A 25,770-nucleotide genomic window follows, 5' to 3' on the forward strand; every position below is an offset into this window, starting at 1 on the left:
TATGTAAATTGCAAGTTTTTCTCACAAATTTTAACAGTAGCATTACAACTTAGAAATAGTTACTCCTGTAGAGTGGTTAGCTCCAAGTGGTCTTGGGTCCTTCAAAAATGTGGGGCTTCAATTCAAGAGGAAGAATGGCTTCAGAAGCTTATTAGCAGAAGGGTCAGACCATCTCAGTTTACCCAGCCAGCTTCCCAGGCCACTTTATGGACCAGAAGCTCTCTGCCCAGGTAGCCCCTCCTTGCTGATAATTAATACAAACGATTTTCCTTGGAACCATGGTGACACAGAACTTAGAAACTGACAGCGGGTCCCTAGCTGTCCATCAAGAAACACTAATGCATCATGCTGCTACCGGCCATTAGGAGAGCTTTTTACCACCACCAGCTCCTTGTCATTTCTCCGCAGAATGTGCTCAGCTGGATCAGCCTGTAATACGCTGACGTGATTTCAACTGAACAACAGAGCAAAATACCAGAGGAGGAGGGTACTTGGAAGAGAAAAGAAAGGGAATGAAATAACTATCATTACCTCTCTAAACTTCAACAACTATGAAAGAGCCCTCTTCCTGAGAAGTCCAGATCCCTAATTTCAGACACTGTAATGGCAGCCAGCTTTGCAGAATGGAAGGAGAAACACTTGTCTGCTGATGAGATCTCTTTCCTCTCCCATTAAGCAGGTGGAGATGAGCCTCCGGGTCAGTCCCAGCCCAACGTTTGGTCCCTTGACCTCATAGTCTTATCCTAAAGCAGCGGTTTGTAGACTCCATTTAGAATCTTGCTGAAAATTCATAATAACTCTGGACTCCCATTCTGGAGAAATGTGCACATGCTACTTTGTACACAGTATTGGTGGAGCACAAGGACCCCAGAAACGCATCCGTGGAGCCCCTTAAAGCATGAACTAGTCCTCTCTGCACTTTTGCCTCCACTCCCCTGTAGCGAGGCCTCCTTGATGGACGGTGGGGCTCTATTCTGCTGACCTAGGAAGCAGCATTACAGCCTCTCCCAGCACGGAGTTCCAGGAGGCCCGTGGAGAGAGTTTCCCCGTCACTCTCTCCTTAATCATCTGTGGTCAAGACTCTGCTCTCCAGAGACCCTTCCCAATATGACTTTCCTCTCAGCGGAGTTACGTGCAGTTCTCTAATGATGTCAAAAAGCAGTTTGGTGCTGAGGAAAAACAAAAACAATTATGGTAAGAAATTAAGAGCAAAATTACATAAGGCTTTTTTTTTAAATTGGTATTCTAGCTGCATTTTTCAACTAAGAGTCATAAAAACGTTTCCCAAGCCAGAAGTATCATTATCCTCATTTCACAGGTGGAAAACCGGGAATTACAGAGAGGTTAATGGCTGTGTCTAAAAGCACACAGCACGCCCTCATCAGAAGGAGCTGGAATACAGGTATAGTCAAGGGCTCATACTGTTCTGTGATAACCCAAACTTTATGAACAAGTTTGGCTGGGCCTTAATTGGCATTCAATTTTAAAAAATGTCTTTCATTAAAAAATATAATTTGAAGAACTGGGTAATTGACTCACATTTGATTAAGGCAGAGTCTATTGGGTTAACATGATTAATAGATAAAATTATAATCAAACAGAAAGCAGTACAAAAGGTGACTAAGTCATGGATCACATTAAGATACTGAATTTTTAAAAGATGGATATGCAGGAGTTTTCTTACATTAGTAATATTCATTTCACAGTGGATCTCACACTGTTCAGCTATTGCTGGTAGTGTAATTAGAATGAAGTTTGTGTTCAGGATTAAAAGAAGAAGTACTTGGGAGGTGTTTTGATTTCATAGTAAGGGAAACCCCAGCTGTCCTCTTTCTGATTCTCCCCAAATCATTTGGTTCAATGGTAATTTCTCAAACTGATAGGGAAGTAGGCCATGCCAGTGATTATCTCCCCTCAGAACTAAATATAGTTAATGCCATATCAAACTCCAAAGTTACTTTTAGGAGCTGTAATGTTCATCAGCCCGTACTGCGATAACGTATTCTAGTTTTTTTCTAAATGCAAAATTGTATTTCCCATAGAAACTAAGTTAATTGATATGAAAGTATTTCAGCGTTAACCACCTCCGGGCAGCCAAGCTAGGAAGTAAAATGAAAAACAAGAGGCATGGACATTTTATTTGTCAGTCTTAAATTGTTTTCCCCAAGAAATGGAAATTGCTGTGGTATAAATGGAAGTCAACGTGAATATAACATTCTTTTCGCCACCAAGAATTTCTCAGCCTCTTTCCCAAAACTTCCATGTCTGCATAAACTGGGAGGATGGAAGGAACTGGGGGAAATTTCAGCCCTTCCAGGCTGTTCATCAGTGTCCCAGAAGCCGAGTCACATAATATACGACATAAAGAAAACCTGGCTTCCAAGGCAAACACAGCTCCAATACAGTCTCCTAGCCACCACCCCACTGGCTCTGGGATTTTCCTAGATATAAAACCTGGAACCACCACTGCCGTCCCTGTTCTCATCATGTTGTTACTTCCGGGAGCATGCTCTAGTCAGGCAAATGTCTAAGAATACGGCACTGAAAGGTGGCATTTGAACAACGAATTAGCTTTCTTTGCCTACAAGAATGACAAAATGTTTAAAGATCAATCATATTTCCTGTTGAAGGATTTGGGAAACAAGTAATTTCAGAAGGTAGTTTGGTAGTACCTATAAAATATTAATAAAACATAAAGCCCTGGGCGCCTGGGTGGCTCAGTTGGTTAAGCACCTGCCTTCGACTCAAGTCATGATCTTGGGGTCCTGGGATCAAGTCCTGCGTCGTTGTTGTGGGGCTCCCTGCTCAGCATGGAGTCTATGTCTCCCTCTCTCTCTCTGCCCCTCCTCCCTGCTCTCCTGCCCTCTGCCCCTCCCTGCTGCTCTCCTTCTCTCTGTCTCAAATAAATGAATAAAATATTTTTTAAAAAATGTACAGCCCCTCTTGACCAAGCCATTCCATATACACCTATGTGCAGTGATATGGATCAAGGCTGTTTATGATAGCATTTTTTTGCATAGCAAAGTATTGGAAACAACCTAATTGTTTATAGGTAGGAAAATGGTTAAATAAATCACAGTATAGCTATACTTGGAATACATCTCTTTTTTAAAAAGTGGATCCAACCATAACTTCAAGGAAAGGGTTCTATGATATATTTTTAAATGAAAAAAACAAGTGGTAGAAATATATACTTATATAATATGATCCTACTTATATATTTTTAAAGATTTTATTTTTATTTATTTGACAGAGAGAGACAGCCAGTGAGAGAGGAAACACAGGCAGGGGGAGTGGGAGAGGAAGAAGCAGGCTCCCAGCGGAGGAGCCTGATGTGGGGCTCGATCCCAGAACGCCGGGATCACGCCCTGAGCCGAAGGCAGATGCTTAACGACTGAGCCACCCAGGTGCTCCCCTACTTATGTATTTTTAAACAGTATGTGTGTATTCTATGATTTTAAATGGATAGAAAAAGATCAGAATGGACACATCTCCAACTGTTAACAGGTGCCCTCTGGAGGGAAGAAATGAGCTGGGAGGGGGAGAGAGGTGAGGAGGAGATGAAGGAGGAATTTCACTTTCTACTCAATATAATTCAGCAATTTATTCTAATAAAAATATGCTATTATATCATGACAAAATAAAAGAAGGATGTCTCCGGCATCTCCTCGCAAGGCAGTAGGTGGCCGTCCCCCGCAGGGCACCGAGATGAGGTTCCCTGGCTCGGCTGCAGCCGGTTCTGAGCGGGTTCTCTGTCGAACTGCTTGCATTGTCTCAGTACGGATACTCTGTCAAAGCACGTGCTATCTAGTTGAACACAGGTAGCCTTCTGATGATCTTCCATCCTTTATTGATTCTTCCTACACCACGGTGGTGTTAATTATCTCTGAGGACCAAAACCCCAAGAACAGTGGCAGGTCCGGTGGAAAGGTTTTGCAGTATGCGGACTGCTTCTCTGAGGGCCAGACTTCTAGAGACACATGTATTAACTGAAATAGAAGATGCCGTCCATGCAAGGCATTTTTATGAGCAGAAGCCGGGAGGGCTGAGTAGTAAGATACGGGAACAATTTAGGGAGAGTGTTCTCCATATGTTTATTCTGGAGCCCAGAATCATAGGTTAGGTCATAGACTCTTTGGCTGTATTTTCATAAACTGCCTTAAATCCTCTCTGGAACCATGGTAGGGACATATACAAACGAACAAACAAATAACATTTATTGAGTACTTACTGTGTGCCAAGTAACATGCCCAGTGTTTTTCACATAACCATTTCCTTTAATCCACCCGAAAATGTATTCATGAGAAGTTCTCATCTCCAGTGATTCATCATGTATCTGCCAGACAGGGGCCGTGTGGGCCTTTTTGTTGAGCCTCTTCAGTGGGCAAGGCAAAAGGAAGTAGCAGGAGAGAAAGAAGAACCCTCCAAGAACCCTCTAGAACAAGGTGAAGGATGTGCTTTCAAGTGCTCAGGACACTTCAGCTTGAGAGTCAAGGCTTGACTTCCTCCACTGCCAAAAATACTAAGGAAATGGCTTCGTTCCTCCTTTCTTTTCGGTGGCTTTTTCCATTTCTACTGTAATTGGAAGACATTACTGGTCAGAAAGGGCAAATCGAGAGCAGAACATTCACTTCTCTTTTTGCTTGTAGACCAAGTCCTCATGGGTACCCTTCTCTACAATTCCCCTACAGGCCTCAAAGAATTTAAAAAAAAAAAAGTTGTGCTTTAAGGATGCAACAGATCTTTCATTTGCATGATTAGGCTTCACTGCTGTGGGAAGCCCATCTTCATTTGTGGGTATGTGACACGAGTCTAAAATACATTCCCACTGAACGCATGGCAGGTTAGGGCTCTGATATGGGCAGGGGTTCTGAGACCGGGAGCGGGTGGTAATAGGGTGAGAAGCGTCCTTCTGAGAGACAACATCCGAACATAAGTGTCAGTCATGTACCAAACAGGTAGTGCAAACAAAGTATGGGTCTAAAGGAGCTGGATGGAAAGTTGGCAAGAGAGAGACTCATACCAGCCCGAAGGGACTTAAGAGCCATTCAGCTGCCCTCTGGACAGATTTAGATCCACTTGGTTCTGAAGGTGGGCCTTGTGGGCTTTTTATAGAGCCTGCATGGTGGGATAGAAGCTGTTAGAAGCACAAAGAACTGTTTCAGGCATGGAGAACCAGGTCTCACTATGCATAAGGAAGGAATGCCATAAATATTTAGGCAAATGGTTGAACTTTTGTTCAAGAAAAATGGTGTCTCTTAATGGTTATTGAAGCAATTTGCAGCTGACTGTTCCAGATATAAGCTCTCAGGAAAGCTAGATGTCAGGCTGCTTCTGTGTCACGTAAGCTGAGAGAGAGTCTACCTTGCCTGTGCACGTGCAGGCATGCGCGCAAACGCACACAAGCACGTTGTTCTAATAAGTGACACACCGTAGGCAAAAAAGAAATGAATCTACGCTATCCCGAAACAACTAGTTCCCCCTGTTCATTGAATTCACTGGACAAAAATAGTAACATGGCGGGATGCCTGGCTGGCTCAGTCAGTTGGGCATCCTACTCTTGATTTTGGCTTGGGTCCTGATCTCAGGGTTGTGGGATCGAGCCCCCAAGTCAGGTTCCATGCTCAGTGGAGTCTGCCTGTCCCTCTCCCTCCCTCACTGTCATATTCTCTCTCTCCTTCTCTCTCTCTCCCCCTCTCAAATAAATACATAAAATCCTTACAAAATAGTAATATGGTATAAATAATTTTCAACCTAACAATTGGTGAGCGTTTATGTTGTGTCCTCCACAGTGCTTGGTACTGTAGTATGTACGGCAGGGATGCATCAGTCGTCTTTAATGTTGGGAGATCTATAATCTTTGGTGAAAGGTAACATCTAGACATCTCAATCAGGTGACTTCTCAAGACAGGAATAAACTTTCCTAAACACCAAATTACATTGCTGTGACATTCTATTTCCATCGTTCCCTCAAGCAGTCAATTTCACGGCCCAAGAGACATCAGGGGTTTTAATTGCAGCTCTTTGGCAGAATTTGGCATCCATTATCAAGCCCTCCGTAACTCAACTGATAAGGTTCTAGAGAGCCAGGGCCCACTAGGGCTGATGTGGAAGAAGAGGTGGAATAGATACGAAGATTCTATGTAGATACAGGGATCTTCACAACATAAGGAGAAGCCTGATGTGAGAAGCTGGTTATAAGAGGGAGATTTAGTCCACAAAGGTGCTTATCCTCATTTTAGGTGACTACCCAGGAGGTACGGTCGCCCTTACCTCTGCTCTAGGATATAAAAGGAAAGGCATTTCTATTTATTAGGTTTGGGGAGCCTTTAGGGGGTTGGGCAGGTTATTGTTTTCAAGGAATGAAGTCAAGTGTAGACAACTTTAAAACATGTCTGCTACATCCATGCGTCTAATTGAGACACTCGTAGGTCGTCAGGCTCTAGAGTGTAACAATTTGTCAGCATAGGACACAGAGTGGACCAATTTAATAACTGCTGCAGGGGTTAGAATTTCTACAGCCTTTGATCGGTTGTTTTTTTTTTTTAGGTCAGTAACATTTAGAGGTAGATAAAAATATCAAGTAATTGGTGAGAAACTAGATGGTTTGTGGCTAATTTGCAAAAGCACAGATTACATTATTTGAATTTTACCAACTTAATGAAAAAGTCTGGAGATTTTTAGGAAGAACACATTAATGTTGATGACATGGTGTGCAGCCCACTCTCGAGTGTGCAAACCTCTGCCATCTTTCTTTTGACACACCCTCTTGCTTGCTCACTGGGGCCTCAGAATGTGCTCTTTCGTGTCCTGCCAGATAATACAATAACATGTGACACCGTTGCTCCTTTACTCTCACCTTTTACAAAAATGGAAAATGAAACCCCCTGTTCTTTCTTTAACTTAGAATGGAGCTGGATAAAGAAAGTCTGATGTATAATCACTAAAATGCCTATCTGTTATTTTAAGGGAGTTGCTATGCGAATCTGAGAGGCAGAAGGGAAATGGCAAAGGTGTTGGATGTTAGTATTTGAAGACACTGTTCCCTCTCCACTGCAACAGCCTAAACGTTGTTTCTGGAAGAGCCTTCACTGATCTAGTTAATGTCTTCTGAATGGGTTTCTGGGCCACTGACCTTCTTTTAGAATCAGGCACCAACACTGAAGGCAATAGTTTAGGAATAGGGCAGCCACGCCCTGGTGGCCAACCTTGAGCTTGGGCTCTGCCAGAGGCATTAGGACTTGTCCCCATGACCCACAATTCATCACCAGATAACCCACTATCTTCCTGTTGTGTTTAGAAACAGGAAAGGGAGATATTTCAGCAGATACTACTGTTTGGAGCATTTCCTTCCATTTTGAAAAACCTGATTTTTTTTTAACCCAGTACATGAGTCTACTCTAGCAAGATACCATAGCCTGGGTGGCGTAAACAACAGACATTTATTTCTCACAAATCTGAAAACGAGAAGTCCAAGATCAAGATGCTGGGTAAATCAGGTTCTAACGAAACCTCTTTTCCTGACTGCCTTCTTGTAATATCCTTTCGTCGGGGTGTGCTCAGGGAAAGAGAGAGAGAACGAGATCTCTGGGGTCTCTTCTTGTAAGGACACTAATCCTATCAGATGAAGCCCCCACCTTTATGACCTCTTTTAGCTTAATTCTTTCCTGAGAGTCTCCATCTCCAAATACAGCCACTCGGGGGGGTTAGGGTGTCACAAGCATTCAGTCCAGAACACGGAAAGCACCCCTGATTTTGTCTTCTTTTTCCATTCATCACACATAATCTTCATGGTACAACACAGATTTCATAGCCATCTTTCCACCTCTTCCAGCTGTCTCGTTTTCATATATTCTTCTTGCTAAAAGTTTGGGTAAATTCGGGGAAGGATAGTGAAGAAAATTTAAAATCACCTAGGTATAATCACTATTAAATTTTAGTGCATTCTCTTTCAGTATTTTTCAATGCAGTTCTATGTTATTTATAGAATATATATTTATAGAATGGATTATATAAATTTAACAGCCAGCTTTTGTCTCTTAGCATTGTATCATAAGTATTTCTCCAGTGTTGTTAAAAATTATTTGACCCCATGTTTTAACAACTGCCTAATACTTTTATAAGATGACAGTAATTTGTTTAGTCAACTCATTGCAGTTGTTTCCAGGTTTTTACTATTATAAATAGTATTTTAAGTCATATTATGGCTTACAAACATTTGTGTGCATTTCATATTTATTTTAGGCGAGGTTGCTCCCATATCAAGTAACAAACATTTGATGCTCTTATACATATTGCCAAATTGTTTTATACAATCTCAATGATGACTAGTCATCATTGAAAAAAACACTATTTGAAAAATAGAAATAAGCATAGCACAAAGAACTTTAATCGATCACCCAAAATAGCCAGTGTTAAAATTTCAAAAACTAAGGCGGATGGGTGGCTCAGTCGTTAAGCGTCTGCCTTCAGCTCAGGTCATGATCCCAGGGTCCTGGGATCAAGCCCCATGTTGGGCTCCCTGCTCAGTGGGGAGCCTGCTTCTCCCTCTCCCTCTGCCTGCTGCTCCCCCTGTTGTGCTGTCTCTGTCAAATGAATAAAAAAAAAATCTTTAAAAATTTTTTTTCAAAAAATAAATAGAATTATATTATTTTAAATCTTATTTTTTCATTACAAAGTTGTGATGTTTTTCATGACGTTATTATTCTTCCGTAATATTTTAAAGACTGCATTGTGTTCTGTTGCATGCACACATCATAATCTAATTAGCCAACACCTTATTTTTTATTTTTGTTTCCTTATTATAAGTAAGATGGAACTAAACATTCTTAGATAAGTCTCTAAGTACATCCCAGATGCAGAGTTTTGTAGCAGAATGTTTACATGTGTTTAATGATTTTAACATCCACCATTAAATTGTACTCTAAAAGTTTGTGCTGATTTCTATTTTCATCAGCAGTGTAAAAATAGTACCTTTGCTGGTGCGGCGGGTAACATGTAATCATTTTACATTTAATGAGTGGAAAACCGTCTTTCAGTTGGATATCTTGATTTAGAAGTAAGGTTGAATATTTCTCATCTGTTTATTGGCCAGTTTTATTTTTTTCTTATTAATTACCTCTTAGTGTTCTTTGACCATTTTTCTGTTGGAAATATCCATCATTCTCTTGTTGATTTGTAGGATCTTCCTATATATTCAAGCAGCATTTCCTAAACTGTGTTCCACAGAGAATTAATGTCCCATGAAATGATAATAAATGTTCTCTTAACGTTGGGAAAAAATTGATACTGGAGATACTGTTTATGGAACCATATTTTTAAAATTTAAATTAAAGGATTATTTTAAGGTGTATGTGTAAGAAAAACATTAAACAAATATAAGTAGTGGTTATTATTTGATATCTGGTTTTGAGATATAATCAGTTATACTTGAGAATGTCAAGAAGTGGCACGAGAAAATACCTAATGTATATACATTCAGGGTTGCACTGATCATTCACCAAGCCTCACCTGTGTGTCACCGACTCAGCAGTCATGAGAACATCATATATCTTATAGTATCAATGTATATTTGTGATATATTTAAAGTTACATAGAAATTATGAATCACATATTAACTCTTTTTGCATTTGCATTTGCATTGCAATTAATTTGCCTTTGAGACTACCTATTCTTACGTACTTCTTAATTGTCACTTGTCAAAATATCCCTTGCTGGCCTTGTTTATACTTACAGCTAAACTTCAGAAGAAGGTTGTTGAGATTGCCTCCCAAAATTCCCGTAGGATTTTTACTGTAATTGCAATAACTACATTGATTTATTTGGAAAAAAACTTACCTTTGTACAAGGTGAAACTTTGCCATTCAGCAACCTGGTATTTCTCTCTAATTTTTCAAGTCTTATTTTAACTTACTTTAAAAGTTTTAATTTTTAAAATAAAGTTATAATTTTTATACCTATATAAGTTTCTTTTTAAAACTAGGAGGTTGTCAACTAATATGGCTGGGCTTCCTTCTACTGTCTTGTGTTATTCTTTTGTTTTTTAATTTTCCTTCATGTTTCCTGTCATGATGTTTTTTTCTGTATGCTTATTTCTGTAACCGCATTGTCAAATTTTCTAAAAATGGTTTGAGCCTGTTTCTTTGTCAATATCAATCATTAAAATATCTGTTAACTTCTTCCTATAAAACTTGAGAAATTTGCCATATTCCCTCCTTTCTCTCCTTCCATCTTACTTCTTTTCTTGGTATGAGCAGTGATTTTAGATCTCGATTCTGAGTATTACTACGTTTACCTTGTGATGCTTTTGAAGAGCACTTTTTAACATTTGCGTTGTCTCTGTTTTCTACCATTTCTTTTACACTGAATCTTATTTATTTTTGAGTTCTTTATTTTGATTCACTTATTAATCAAAATATTTTTATTTTGGGGGGCACCTGGATGGCTCAGTTGGTTAAGCATCCAATTCTTGGTTTCAGCTCAGGTCATGATCTCAGGGTCGTGTGGTCAAGCCCCACATCTGGCTCTGCACTGGGCACAATGAGCCTGCTTGGGATTCTCTCTCTCCCTAGCCCTCTGCCCATCCCCCCACTCTTCCTCTCTCTCAAATAAATAAATCTTTAAAATATTGTTTTTATTTTTAAAAGAGAAATATGTTTTTGGTATTTTCAAAATATCTGCATTTCTGATGATTTCTTTCTGAGGCTCTTACACTAGAGATAAGATTCTCAGATCCCATTCCTTTCCTTTCAACCCTCTGGTAGCTATTGCTCTATTGTCTTCTGAAATTTAGTGTTGCAGTAAAGAAATTTGACCTTTCATGTTAGTTTGTAAATACAGGAATTTTTTTTCTTTCTTTCAAAAATACAACAAAACCTGTCTAGGTGTGAGTTTCCTCACGAATTTGCCAACCACTCTGTTAACTCTTTTGCTCTGGATAGTCAAGCCTTTCATCAGCTGGTGGTGGAAGTTGTTTTCTGTGATATTTTTGATTATTACTTCTCTTCTGTCTCCTTGGTCTTCTCTTTCTAGAATTCCTAGTATACATATTTTAAATTTCTGGTCGTTCTCTTCAAAAGTCCATCTCTTCTCTTCTCATAAATCTTCTCTAAGTCAGGGGAGAACGTCTATAACTTGCAATTTCCTACAATATAACGACAGATTGTTGTAGGAAATTGCTGCTTCTGTTTCAGGCTCCTATTTCTCATCGCTGTAACGTCTTTCTTGGGCTGCATTTTCTGCACAGTGTTCTGCTCATGTCCTCTCTAGCTTTAAAGATTCAAACTCTTCCTGCATCTTGATGAGAACATTTATTTGGAATCTTCTATAGTTTTACCCTGTTGCTTCAGTAATAAGAGACAATTGATTGCTAAGATTTGTCCCCTTTTCTTGAACTGCTGTCTTTTCAGTAGTTTTCCACAAGATATGTGCCGCTCTGCTTGTATGAGTTCAGAGGAGTCTGAAAATTGTTGAGATCCCCATTCAAACATTTTAGCCCAGCGCAGTGGAAAAAGGAAAAGTTTAAATGTGCTGTAGTTTCCTTATGTGTAGAAGCCAATGGAAAATAATGAGCAAGCTAAAGGAAGAGTCGTTACATCAGGGAGCGTCACCTCTGTGCCTGTGAGTTTTGTCCACATCTTTGTTATGAGAGCCCAGATGCCTCCAGGCAGTGTCCCAAGTCTAAGGGTGCCCTCATAAAGAACAGCCACAGCAGTGCCCTTTATTTACTTAGCTTGTCTAGTCACATCAAATGTAATAATAACAATGATAATAGCTAGCATTTTTGAGTGCTTATAAGATGCCAGCCACTGTTCTGACCTATCTAAGTGTAAATTGGGTGTAAATACTGCAGAAAGACTCCTATTATTTGTGGTCTCCTCTTCTAGAATGTTTCCCAGAAAAATGACTGAGAATGAGATTTGATCCCCCAGCCAACCAAGGAAAGCTAGCAGGACCATATAATGTATCATCTATACTGAGATGCTTTTGAAAGCAAAAAAGGAGATTAATAACAAGACAACAAGGGCACACTAGGGCTGTCCCAGGTAAACTGAAATATATGGTCATTGAAATCATAGCATACACTTGCTTCCGGACTTTGTTGCTCTCAGCTAGATTCAGTGTGTGCTCAATCATCCTCTTAACCAGGGGGTCCGCAACCACCATTCGTAGTGACTGTTTCATAATCTGTGTTTACCATTGTTTATTCGTTTTCTTATTGAAGGGCAATTAGATTGCTTCCAACTTGCATCTATTAAATATAATACTGAAATAAACATCTTTATGCATAAACTATATTTTTAATTAAGATTTTTCCTTTGGATTACAGGTCAGAATTAAAATTATGTCATGAGTGCTTTTTCTCTCTTCCTCTGTATCTTTCTCTTTTTTTCTTTCTCTTTCCTTTCCTTTTTCTAAAAGTCATAATAGAAACTGCTCGCATTATCTTACTGGTTCCCTCATTAGTTAATAAGTTAACTAAAATCTTTGATACATGTTTGCTTTGTATTTGAATAAGAATCATGACTTTACTTCTTTTTAATTATCCTTTAACAGTTCAGAGTTCATCCACCAAGACGGAATCATCCATCCCTGACAGAGCCAGGTAAACTGCATTGCCAGAGAGGTACACTTGCTGGGAGTAGCAGGGGGTAGGGGTGAGGGGTGGCTTAAGACCAGGAACGTCTTTTCCTGGCTTTCAGAAATAAGTCTCAAGCGGTAATAGAATTGAACTTTTCTGTCTCTGTGTTTCTGTAGAGTTTTTTTTTTTTCCTTTTCTCTCTCCTCTAATTTTGCATTTGGCTTTTGTTTCTTATTCACACATGAGGAATAAATTATGGTGGCAGCAATAATTAGTATTTGGTAATGTAGGTGAATGGATTAATAGACTATAGAGGTCTATTCTCTACTGGATGAAAGAATAGAAAATCCAGATTGTTAGTCTTTTTTGTTTATCTACTTGTCTATTTTGAGCTCAAATCCATTAGAATTTCATGCTCATCAGGAGAGTGAACAGCTCTATGATATCTGGACCTGTGAGTTTTTGTGTTATCTTACTATACCTTTTAAGAAAGTTGTATTACTGAAAATACAGTCTCTATATGTATGTGTAGCTGTGTGTCTATAATTCAGAAAGTCCTTTACTTTTCAGAGTGTGAATGCATAATGTTTTCCTAATTCTATAATAATTTAGATTATAAAGCCTCTTAGAAGGAACTCTGTTCTGATTGGCTTATAAAGATAAATAAGATTCTATAAATCAAATATTCCTAGAATTTCCTGAAAAATTAGGAAATTGAACTCCAAATATATTAAGTATGCTAAGCATAAAAGCTACTACAGGGGGCAAAGCACAGTGGGTGGGATGAAGGAAGTCCTGGAGGCTGAAAGAAGGACAGCAGGGGTGTCCCTGTGGGGATGAAGGGTAGCAGCAGGGACTGGAGATTCACACAAGTGGGCTAATCAGATAAGTAAATATCCTAACAATGATGAAAGTCTAAATTCTCATTGTCAAAGAAGGAAATTACTGAAAAGAAAACTACAAGAAACCATGCAGTGTCCGATTCAAATTGAAAGTATCAGTTTGTCTTCATGGTTGACTATATAGATAAAAACAACTCTATGCATATCCTACTTATCTGTAGGTATAGAGAGATACTCATTCTCTAGCTCTGGCCGCCGAGGAGGCCTGGGAGTCATGACTCCCAGTGTCGCTGTGCAATGAGCACATCTAGCTTCCAGATTTTGGCTTCTAAATATCATTCTCCACTAAGGGGAATCAAGGCTCCTTGGCGAGATAGAAGATTCCAGTGCTGGTGCAGGGTAAGTACAAGATGAGCCTGAAACACCCTGTGCCAGAAGGAGGAAAGGTGCTCAAAGAATAAGAGGAACATGTCAAAACAACACAAAAACCAACCTGAAGGAGTTCCCAGTAGCTAAATCTTGGACAGTTTGAGCAGCAAAATAAATCGTGAGGTAACAGATGAAAGCCCATTGAAAAAAAACAGGAATACAGGAGTTCATGCTAATCTAAATAAACAAATGATATAAATAAATAAATAGTTTAGTGCGGTATAAGATGTTTATATCATCTCAAAGGAACTTCTTACCTAATAGATAGTAATTGCAAAGGGAAAAAGAATAACTTTACAGTAGAGGAACCTGGTAGCTGACATCTCACGAAGTGATTGCAGTTAATATAACCAGTAATGAGACTAATCAAAATGATGTGCCACTTGCGCGGGTTCAGTGAGAGCACACCTTCACGTCTGTGGTCTTCTCACCAAGGTCATGTAACCTGAACCAAACTGTAAAGGAACATCAAGCTAATCCAAACTAATAACGCGTCTGTAATCTTCGAAAGTGGCACGTCCATGAAAAACAAGGGCAGGAGGGGGAACTGTTCCTTCATGGAGGAGACTAAAAGGCCGTGACCCCTAAAAGCAATGTGTCGTTCAGATTGGATCCTTTTACTATAAAGGCATTATTGAAGCAATTGGCAAAAGTTGAGTAGAGTGTGAAGACAAGATGGGAGTGATGTCTCGATGTTCATTTCCTCATTTTTATGTTGTATTGTGGTTATGGAGGAGAATCTATTCCCTTGTAGGAAACTCACTTGGAAATATTCAAGGATGATAAGGGTATCATATCAGCAACCTACTCTCAAATGGTATAGGAAAAGTTCTTTGCACTCCAGTTCCAATTTTTGGAAGTTTGATATTGTTTCAAACCAAAAGAAAAAAGAAAAAAAATTTTTTTACATGATAAAAAGATGTGAACATTTTAATGGTTCTTGATACAAATTGCGAAGTTGCTTTCCAAAAGGGTTGTTCCTCACCTTATAACTATGCCATTCCATTTTTTCCTATTAAATTTTTGTCAGGTAAGCCAGGCACTAACGGCATTCAAAGACCTTATTTTCAGTCCTACCTGTCACACGTTATAACAGAAGTGCTGATTTTCATGAACTCACTTATTATCTCCATGTGGGAGTAATCACTCATTGTATCATTAGCTGATAATGACTAGATGAGGTGATTGAGCTGTAAATGACTATGGTTAGAGATTGCAGCTCTAGCTGATTAGATAAATATGCCACATATTTCATTTTGATCATATCAATTTCACTATCATTTGACTGAAATGTCTTCCTTCAACCCAAAGTTCTCATTAAGGCATGGTAATTTCTCTGAAATATGACTGTATGCATGACTTCTATCAGCCAAAACCAATAGTTACAAAAAAGGAAGGTTATTTTACACTTTAGCAACTGTCTAGCTATATGATTTTATGCAACCCCCGAAATCTGAAGATCCTTGTTAGAAAGTGAATAATATCTTTATTGTGCCCAGAGTAGTATACATGTGTGGTAGGGCAGAGAGATGAGGGCATCTTTAATCGAGGATCTGGTCTAGTTTAAGAATTTTGGTGAAGAAATTTGGGGTTTCTTCCCCAGGAAGTCCTAAATAAGGGATCTCTTTGGCACCTGGTGTCAGGCCTCATTTAGACTTTGTAGCCAAGTGCTTCACAAACTGTAACGGGCACATGAATCTCGTTAATATGGAGATGGGTGTAGTAGGTCTGGGGTGGGGCCTGAAAGTCTGCATTTCTAACAAGATCCCAGGAGATACCGTTGCTGCTGTGCATAAGCCACACTCACAGTGAAAGCAGCGGCCTGGCCACCAGCTTACTTAGGCTGTTTTGTCAAGAACCGAGCTCAGAGGCTGTTGGTGAGGAGAGGCTTGGCACATGGGCAGATCTGCTTCCTTCTGGAGGCCTGCTCTGGAGAAGCGTTCCTCTAGCCGCCAGCGGGGTAGACCATGACAGATGACCACAGTGAGCCCCGTTGTTGGGCCAAGATTGTGTACTTCAGAAAACAGATGACAATTTGACTTTGGTGTCCACGCATGGTCTTCATTGGAATGTGGCCCAGATCTCTCTTTTTTTTTTCTCGTAGAATTCCTTAGACAACCCTGGGGAAAGCAAGTCCTTGTCATCCCTTAGAAAGGAAGGAGAAGGGGAAAATGAGCGCTCACAAGCTGCCTTGGATTCCTCCAGGGAAATAGGAATCTTGTCTGGTCTGGTGAGTCACCCACTGACCAGAAGTCTAAGTTTAAGTTCATTCAGCTATCCTCTCTATGTTGAGATAAGGGAAGAGGGCCCTTAGCTGAGTCTTAGTGAGCCTTTTCCATGAACACCGTGGATTCAGAATTTTTAGGGATGAAGTTTGCTCTGTGGTGAAGGGACATATTAACATTTCAAAGGCATGAAAGGTCAATACTTTCTACTTCAAGTAGTCTCTTAACCTTGGGAAACTAGGTAATACCGTCCCCATTATGTTGATCTGGAAATTGAGGCTCTAGGAGGTTAATTAACTTACCCCAGGTCACGTGTCTAATAAGTGATGGAGGTGGGATTTGAATTCCACCAGTATGATTTCAAAGCTCAATGGCCTTCTAGAATGCCAGGCTTCTCCAAGAATATTTGTATAAAACAAGTACTCGAGTTTAAATCCACGGGAAATTGGTGATATGCTGGGGTTTTGTTGCTCAACCAAGAGTATGCAGCTATTAATTGGTGAAGAAAGAATTCAAACCCAGGTCTAATCAAACGCAGGCTTTGCATGACACCCACTTCCTCTGATGATCCAAGAATCAAGCTGTTAACAGTAGTCACATGAATATCACATCATATTGTATAGCACTTTAAAGTTCTCGGAGTTGTTAGTTGGGTCCCCCAACATTCCCAAGAGGTGAGTAGGGCAGACTTCCATTGCAGTTCACAAGTTAGGAAACCAACCCTGTGAAAGTTAAACCCAAGGGCTCACAACCAGGATGTGGTAGCCCTGAAATCTAGGTCTCGGGCCGCAAATTTCATAAGTCCACAGCCTTCCCTGTCATCAAAAGACCTTAGCATGTTTCTGGAGCATTTTTAAATGTATATATCCCTAGCTGTGCACGGAGATTTATTTTCATTTTAAAGCAGTTATTTGGAAGCTAGTTAAAGCTACAGTCTGTTTTTAGACTCCTGCAATAGCAGTAGCTGTCTTAATAGGAATTTATAGACCACCTACAATGCAAAATGCAATACAATACAACAGAAGTGAAAATGAGACAGACCCTGCCTTCAAGGAACTTACAGTCTAGCAGATGTGCATGGACATAGGCATAACTGATTTTAATAAGATGAGAAACTCATTTGAGTGTGTATGTAAAGAAGTAACTACAAAGTGAGGTGAGAATATAAGTGAGTGAGGAATATAAATACCCCTTCTGGAAAGAGGAGACCTTTGCAGGTGAATTTTCCATAAAGGACAAGTACCATTATTTTGGTCCACAGCAATTCGGTTCTTCATTTCTCCTTTCTGTGTCCAAGAGCCCAAATAAACCAGTCGGAAATCCTTTGGAATCATATCCTTGATAAGCAATTACTGTTACCTCTACTCAGAGTAATCTCCAGTTGCTCTGTTGGACCACTCCACTCTAACCATATTGCAAAGCAACAACAACAAAAAAACCCTCTCCCCCAAACATGCTGAATTCTCATCCTGCTCCAAGCCTACACATGTGCTTTTACCTCTGGAACACTGTTCCCTTTGATTCTTTACCTGGATAACTCTTATTCATTCTTCAGATCTCAGCTTAGCTTTGTACACACCGGGAAACTTGCAATTCTCCACATCTGGAGTAAAGCATGTAGCAGTCTGTAGAGGTTAGCCTGTGCTGCAATAAGAAACATCCCCCAACTCTCAGTGACTTGAAAAAAAAAAGAATTTATTTCTGATGCACACTGTATGCCCATTGCAGGTTAATTGGGAGCTCTGCTCCATATCATCCTCCCTTGGGGTTGGAGCCCGGTGGAGCCCCTACCATCTGGAGTACTGCCCATCATTATGAAGGAAAAAGGCTTCCCACCTAGATGCAGCTTGTGTTACTTCCACCCCTATTTCATTAGCCAAAATAAGTCATGCCTAAATTTAAAGAAGTGAAGAAATGCTATCCTAGCATGTGTCAAGACGACCCAGGATCTCAGTGAATATCACTAATAGCCAGAACAGAGCTCTTCTACTTGTTCTCAGAATCCCAGTACTGACCACAGTTGCGGTACTTACTACACTACACTGCAATTAGCGAATTATAGTCGGTATACCCTCACTAGACTCCAAGCTTCTTAAGGACAGGCATTCAACCTGACTTTTGTATCTACAACCTACCACAGCGTGTGGCACATACATAGAATCAGTGCAGAAGCTTGAATGAAGACAATGTCCTCTTTCTTTAAAAGTGCACGTCTGTATCTTTAAATTTAGGATTTCAAAACAATTACAATTCAAAATGCTATTTATGTCTTCTGTTCCTTAGGAAAGATATACATATAGCCTTGAGCTACCATTCTGGCTTTGCTTTTGAATGCAAATATTTTAACAAGTATAACACACGGAAGCTTGAACTATCAATTATTCCTAGCAGCATATGTAAAATATCTTGTTTATCCCAAAGATCCTAAATTAGACTGAAGGAAAAAAACTCTACCTTTAAAAATACATCTCTGAGTTTGTATTTGTCCTCAACTTGTCTTGAATCAGAAGTTAGAGCTGCTTAATATTTAAGAAAAAAAGGTAATATTTAATTTTCTTAGTCATGAGTGTATTTTAATGAATAAACACAAGTAAATGCAAAAGATAAATTATCCATCATTTGTTTCTGTTTATAGTTAGATATCAATTTTCCTATATACTTCAGGGCTTTAAAAGAGATCTATTGAATTTCTACCCAAACAAATTGGTTTAGGAAATAACCCACCAATTTGTTGTTGAATTCAACCAAAGTGGTAAAATCTTTAACATCTGGCTACTAACAAGCAGCCTGAAAAAAATTAAATGGCATGTTCCCAGAAACGTGGTGTGTGTATCAATGTAAGCATAAGGTACTTGCAGAGAAAACACAGTATGTGAGTTTGTGATAAAGAGTGCGGTCCACTGAAATGTCACATTTCCTTAGCTACAAATTTGTTTGCAGAGGAATCATATCATTCCTTAACTGCAAGGATTGGATTTAGCAATTATTAGACTTAGCATGAAGATGATGCTTACCAATCGTAGCTTCTTTAATTCTGAAAGCTTTCTATCAGATTAGCCCTAAGGAAAAATCCATCCGGGGTTTTTATGTGTGTATGGTATGTTTATGTCATTATAACACTTTCATTTTGATCAATGTACTTTTCTAGGTAGAGGAAGCTCAGATAGTCTTCACGCCACATAACATGGCTGTTTTCCCACGGCCATTCCTCCCTTTGCAAGTTTCCTTGTTCTCGGTTCCCTTTCTAGTCGTCACATTTTACTAGGGAAATTTTCATGAATCCTCTCAGCAACCAGCATTGAGTGCGCTCTCCTGATTGGAGCAAGGAAATCCATCTTCTCCAACAAGGCCTTCTATCTAGGAATTTTTTCCTTTTCCTGATGATACAAAACCTTGATAACCTATGGAATATATCTGGTTGTCTATTTAAGAGAAATAGGAGTTTCAATACGCAGATATTTATTTTTCAGGTTGTATCACCTTGTTTTTTATGTTAAAATCAACTATGGGACTTCCTTGATGATATTAAAAAGTAACCAAATTGGACATTACTCTTTAAGACCCCTGAAGTATGATATAGATAATGTTAGCTCTCCCTGAAAATCTATAGTGTGGCAGGAGCTAGGTGAAATAGCAAAATAGATATTGATCTTGTCATTCCTTTCTCGATAGTCTCTTAACAAATGTTTGCTGAGCACTTATTATACGCCAAGCCCTATGCTTCTAGGTAGTATTAAAAGGGTGAGCAAAAACCCAGCCTAGACTACAATAGGAAAGATATACTTTAACCAAATAATCATGTCAAGAAATGCAAAGTGACAAACTGAGATGGGCACCGTTGTAGGGTGGTAACCATTCTTTGAAAGTGGGTAATACCAAAGGAATTTGATTTAGGAGGGAGAGAGAAGGGTGTCAGGGGAGCCTAGCCCTAAGATAACCCTTGATCTGATATCTGATTGATGAAAAGATACAGGTGGGGCTGGGAGCAAGAGACAGTGAAATCAACTGAAATACATAGGACGAGTTTAGGTTGGGGACAGGGCTAAAGGTGCAAGATGAGACTAGATGGGTAGCGGGGCTTAAACCACACAAGACCCTGTTGAAACATGCTCAGGATTTTGGTCCTCATTACAGGGGCAAAAGAGAGCCACTGCCATGTTTTTAAGTAAGCAATGACGAGATTCATGTTCTGAGAAAAAATTACTCTAATTTCATTGTGTAGATTAAGAAGAAACCAGAGCATTTAGGGAGAATGGTGGTGGCTTAAGGTCAGGTAGTGATTGATGGCTTAGGTTTAGTGTAGTGGCAGTGGCAGAGATGGAAAGTGGGCACATTTGAGAGATATTTCGATAAAACTGAGGAGACCTGATGATGGGTGGCTAGGGCAGAGAGGAAGAGAAAAGTCTGAGGTCTTTAGCTTAAACAGCATTTCGGATGTTGCTACAATTTACCTCCTTAGGAAACATGAGAGGACCCGGTTTGAGTATGGGAGCAGGACATGCTGAATGTGAGGTGCCTTTGAGATAGTAAGTAAAGATGTTGTTACAGGAAAGGTCAGGGCCGCAGATTTAAATTTGCAAGTCCCTAGCAATTACCACAATGGAGGTGTATGGAGTGAGGTAAGGGGAACGGAGGACAGAAGAACTAGGAGACTCCAGGAGGAGCTTGCCCGTGTGCTGATTGGGTAGAAGCAAAGAAGCCTGCATGGCATGGGGCGCCGGGGTGGCTCAGTCGTTAAGCATCTGCCTTCAGCTCAGGGCGTGATCCCAGAGTCCTAGGATCGAGCCCCACATCAGGGTCCTCTGCTGAGAGCCTACTTCTTCCTCTCCCACTCCCCCTGCCTATGTTCCCTCTCTCGCTGGCTGTCTCTCTCTTTCTCTGTCAAATAAATAAATAAAATCTTTAAAAAAAATAATAATAAAAATAAATAAATAAATAAACAAATAAATAATAAAAATAAAAAAAGAAGCCTGCATGGCAGACTTGAAATGCGATGGCCAGAAGCTAGGAGAAAACCAGGCAAGTATCTCAGCATTGGGGGGCGGGGGGAAGAGTTTTAAGCAGAAGAGAATGATCAATAGCGATAGTTTCTCCTTAGGGATCAAGAGAATTGAGACTCAAACATGCACGTTGGATTTCACAGCAGAGCAAGGGATGGCAGAGGTTTGAGGATGTTTAAATGTGAATGAGAGCAGCTGCTTGGGAAGGAAGGGCCACATACAAGCGAGAAGAGGTGACTCTCATTCTGACTCTCTGCCACATCATCCCCATGGCCTAACTGTTTTGGGTTATTCTGCACAACCTTAGACCATTGAGAGCATCTCCCTGAACTGCGTTGTGTATACACTGGGGCTGGTGACTGACATTGCTGCCTCCTGCAGGATTGTTAGGAAGATTAAAATAAGATAACAGGTGAACAGAAGCTTTAACCTATAAAATCAAATTAAGAGTTACCAATGATTATTTCCCCTCCATCTCTGGTTCAGCCAAAGTTTATCTTTTCTACATCCTCTTCCTTCAGGTCCCTGCTAGATAATTAACACCCCCTGTTTTCTTATCTGTGTCTGATAATGACTTACTGTGCTAACGCTCCTATATGTCAAGGGGGGGGGGCTCCTTATAACCTCAGTGGTAACAGGTAGAAAGAGGGTCTCAAAATTCCGTGGCATGCAGCATGCTGACCAGCAGGCAGAGAGCATTGTGAGCAAGGAGCTTTTCCTATAGCACACCTAAAATCATAGCCAGTAGGCGACCGCCTTTTTGACCCACTCAAAACTGATGATTAAACAGTAGAATGTCACCCCCCCCTCCCAAATCTAGTCACCCAAACTTGTGAGGATTTTAGAGGGTTTTGTTTTGTTTTTTAACCAAAGGGGTCATTTAGAAAAATAAGGCAAGAATGCCATCTTGGGGTTTCCGCGGACAGCACAGGATGCCTAAGCAGAAGATGGGGGGGGGGTGTTCTTAGAGGTGGGTCGGTGTCACAACAGCAATGTACTTAGATCCTTAAGGGCTTTTTCTGGTTGACTGCATTTAACTGTTGGAACCCTATAATTAAACAATGTACAATTTTAAAGTCAGACTAATCCATGACCTTGGGGTTCGGGGCTTCCCCTATTTGGCTTCTAGCTAGACCGTGCTCAGCTTTTGCCGACCTGGCAGCTCTTGCAGTCCGACCTAGTTGTGACCTGCTTGACGGGATGACTTGCAGTTTGGGGGCGTCATATGATAGCTTTGATTCTCACCCATCTTTTCTTCTTATCTCAGGATATATTAAAAGGAACTGGTGACAGAATTTCTCAGGCTTTTGTTTGTTTTATTTTGGGAGGCTGAGGGCTTATGGCTTAAAGAACTAGCTCCGAACCTTCAATACATGTGCCAGAGAGAAATAAGGTTCCTTGGTGAAGATGAACTTTATTCATTCATAGACACCTTTATAGTCTTACTTGCATGATATTGCCCTCATAGTTTGATTTTTTTTTAAAGATAGTGGAGAAGACAATATACTTTGGTTGGCAACCTTCATTAATCTTTCTGTATCTCACCCTGATTTACTCAAGAGAAGTAAATGCAGTCAAAATTGCAAAGAATCCACTAGCAAGTAATTTGGAACCAGTTTAGTATGTTTCCTTTCTTCACCAGTTCTTGCTGTTTCAAGGGAAATCTTGCTTTGAATAAGGTTGTCTATGATATTCTATGCATAAGAGACACAATACAGGGTGACAAAGAGCTTTGCGAGATGTAAACACTTGTTTACATTGTGCCTTCTGTCCTAGTCACTCATACGACTATCTCCCCCCAACTTCAATAGGTTTTTAAAAATTCCTTAAAATAAGGATGGATGCAATTAGCTCTCTGGCATGGAGCTAGGGATTGATAGGCATTTGTGGAACCCAGCAGCGTGCATCTGAAAGGTACGACTTCTTTGCTTTTCCTTTGCCTTCAGGTTTCAGCACGTACTCTTACGATCTCCCCCCAAGTTCGGAAGTGAGTTTTGTGACTGAGCCTGTGAGACATGGCGGCGAGGATGCAAAAGAGGAAGTTGAGCATCAGACCAGGCAAGTGCTGATTGCTTGTTCCTTTGCCTTTCCTACTACAAAGAACAATATGATAGTTATTTAAATACAAAGGAAGAAAGAAAAATTATGAGGATTTTTTTTTTTAACCAAGTGTGGAAGGGACAAAGGATGTTGAGAAAGTGAGGGGGTAAGAAACTTCTGTTGCATGTTCAAGGTTTCCCCTTGAGTCCCCAGCAGTGGGGTGGGACTGGATGTTGCGTTTGGGCTTGGTGCGGACTGTGACCTTGGGTAAGTAACTTTACCTTTGTAAGCCTCTGATTCCCCATCTGTAAAATAGGATTATTAACAGTAGCTTCTTCATGAGTTTATGATCCGAGTTAAAGGAGCCAGGGAATGTGAAGTGCCTGGCAAATGACCCTTGCTCTGCAAAAATAGCAGCTCCTGCTAGTGAATTCCAAAGTCCAATAGGCCGGTTACCCCAGTTAGTTCTGTGGGGCTCCTGTCCTTGGGCACCGACCACTACAAGCCCATACTCCCTTGGAAGGAGGGAGCCCCCTTCTGAACATGTGTGTATGTCACTCCTGGTTGGAGAAAGAATGACCACATGTAAATATGGTTGTTGAGATACACGGTTGACCCTTGAGCAATGTGGGGGTTAGGGGCATTGACCTCCTGTGTTGAAAATATATATAGCTTTTGACTTAACTACTTATAGTAGTGACTTGAGCTTAACTACTAATAGCCTACTGTTGACCGGAAGCCTTTCTGAGAAATAAAGAGTCGATTAGCACATTATAGGTACTAGCCACTGTATTCTTACGTCAAATTAAACTTTAAAAATTATTAAGAAAGTCATAAAGGAAGAGAAAATCCATCTACAGTACTGTACTGTTTATCAAAAAAAAAAAAACCCACATGTAAATGGACCCACGTTGTTCAAGGGTCAACTGTACTAAAATCTCTATTCAGCAACAACTGCTAGGTTGACTTGCAAAATTCAGCATAAATGACAAGAGCAAGGGTTAGAACTCTTTAGAGCAACAGGGAATGCAGGTTAAAGCAGCTTCAAGAGTCTACTAATTACGGGAAGAAAATGAGAAAGAATTGACAAAGGGACTGGTTACTGATAGGAATGCGCCCAGGCAGAGATAAAGTCCCAGGAGAAAGCAATCAGTTCAAGGAGCCTACTAGGAGAGAGAGAGGACAGGGCTCCTTGTGTATATTGTCATCGCAACCCATTGTGATGTGCAACAGAGAGAACCTCCCTGACTGCCAGAAAGATAGCAGAAGCCTGGGCATTCAGTCTTTGGAAAAGAAACCTCTGAACCTATGGGTCATGGGAGTAGAAATTGAACCTCAGGGCTCATGTCATAAAATGTTCTCTTGTAGACCTGTTTTAGAGTAATAGTGATTACAATTTTTCTCTCTTGAAAATATGTTTCAAGTAGATAAAGGTTGATCTCACTCACTTAACCTTCACTTAAAACCATTCTAAGTCATTTATTAATTTTTAGATGGTAAAAAAAAATTATTTTAGTGCCTAAACAGGCACTCTGATACATTGCTACAAGGCCAATGGAGGGCCATATGTAAATGTAATCAAAACTACAAACACGGGGCCCCTGGGTGGCTCAGTCAGTTAAGCATCTGCCTTTGGCTCAGGTCATGATCCCAGAGTCCTGGGATTGAGTCCTGCATCGGGCTCCCTGCTCAGCGGGGAGTCTGCTGCACTCTTTGCCCCTCACCATGCTCGTGTTCTCTCTCTCTCAAATGGATAAATAAAATCTTAAAAAAAAAAAACCACACATGTATGTGACTTTAGATGCAGCATTTCCTCTTCTTGAAAATTTATTCTACAGATCTACTTGCCCACGTATATGTGACATTTGTATAAATTGCCTATTGCAGTATACACACAATGGAATTCTATCCAAATATAAATGTGAATGATGAATTTATTTATATGTTAGAATGAAAAGATCTCAAAGATATATATAAAGAGAAAAAAGCAAGATGCATAAAACGTACAGAGTATGCTATCATGTAAAAATAACAATTAAAACAAGAAGAAAAATACATATGTGTGTATTGGCTTGAGTATGCATAAAAATCCTCTGGAAGAATAAATAAGAAACTAGTAATTGGTTACATCACGAGGAGACGGTGAGCTGTGGGGCAGGAGAGGAAAGCTTGAATTGTGTGAATATGTTACATATCAAAAAATCAAATTACAAAAAGTTATATTTTATGAGAAAATTAGTAACACTACATTTGATGCCCCCCAAAAAACTTCCAAACCAACAAATTAGTATCAAATAACCACATACTGGGGCACCGGGGTGGCTCAGTTGACTGGTTAAGCATCTGACTCTTGACCTTAGCTCAGGTCTGGATTCAGGATTGTGGGTTGAAACCCTGCATTGGGCTCCACACTGGGCATGGAGCCCCCTTAAAAACAAAACAAAACAAACCCACATACTGAAAATACCCCTCAAAAAAGTATATAAAGAAAGAATTTAAAGCAACTCACAAACCTCACATCAGACCCTTCGAGCTGAAAAGGACTCTGGAAAACATATTCTCAATTTCTTAAGTCAAATTCCACACCAAATACATACCGACCTCAACAAGCTGGTTCGCGTTTCCGTGGCTCGGAGTCCCTGATGATGAGCTAT

General features: G+C 40.1%; 1 long non-coding RNA gene across 1 annotated transcript in view; it reads left to right on the plus strand.

Moving 5' to 3' along the window:
• The window catches only part of LOC121100222, a 52,153-nt gene extending 27,369 nt beyond the window's left edge, over nt 1-24,784 (plus strand). Inside the window, exons 2-3 of the long non-coding RNA XR_005831967.1 lie at nt 12,556-12,604; nt 23,023-24,784. This is a non-coding gene — a long non-coding RNA (uncharacterized LOC121100222). The remainder of the gene's footprint in view (nt 1-12,555; nt 12,605-23,022) is intronic.
• Nucleotides 24,785-25,770: the final 986 nt, after the last annotated feature.

The sequence above is a fragment of the Ursus maritimus genome, unplaced genomic scaffold, assembly GCF_017311325.1.
Source record: "Ursus maritimus isolate PB19 unplaced genomic scaffold, ASM1731132v1 scaffold_35, whole genome shotgun sequence".
Lineage (NCBI taxonomy): Eukaryota > Metazoa > Chordata > Mammalia > Carnivora > Ursidae > Ursus > Ursus maritimus.